The sequence below is a fragment of the Sinocyclocheilus rhinocerous genome, unplaced genomic scaffold (assembly GCF_001515625.1).
Source record: "Sinocyclocheilus rhinocerous isolate Xijiao unplaced genomic scaffold, SAMN03320098_v1.1 scaffold430, whole genome shotgun sequence".
Lineage (NCBI taxonomy): Eukaryota > Metazoa > Chordata > Actinopteri > Cypriniformes > Cyprinidae > Sinocyclocheilus > Sinocyclocheilus rhinocerous.
The window spans coordinates 584,707-585,014 of NW_015668442.1; the positions used below are offsets into that span (position 1 = coordinate 584,707).

Consider the following 308-nt stretch of genomic DNA (forward strand, 5'->3'; position numbering starts at 1 on the left):
CTTCTTTTCCCCCGACACGTTCATAATCACTTTGCCGGTGCTTTGAGGCAATTGCTTTATGCGCGAGCTTGAGCGCGGAATAGGCTCTAGCCTAATTCGTCTGCCTATAGCCTATATTGAAGTATGGTTAATATATTATTATATATCAATTTATAATATAACGTGCGTCTAGTTGACTAAAAATCTTTAGTAGAGGGCAGGCCTATACTTAGCACAAGGAAGCGTTCCATTTTTAAAATAAAACGCTATAGCCTAATGACATTACGAAAAGTGCGACAGCTGCAAATCACGTCGTTATTGCACTGCAC

At 39.9% G+C, this 308-nt stretch overlaps 1 protein-coding gene across 4 annotated transcripts in view; it reads right to left on the reverse strand.

Annotated features, from left to right (window-relative positions):
• The window catches only part of LOC107734040 (four and a half LIM domains protein 3-like), a 30,514-nt gene that overhangs the window by 15,792 nt on the left and 14,414 nt on the right, over positions 1-308 (reverse strand). The window lies entirely within an intron of this gene.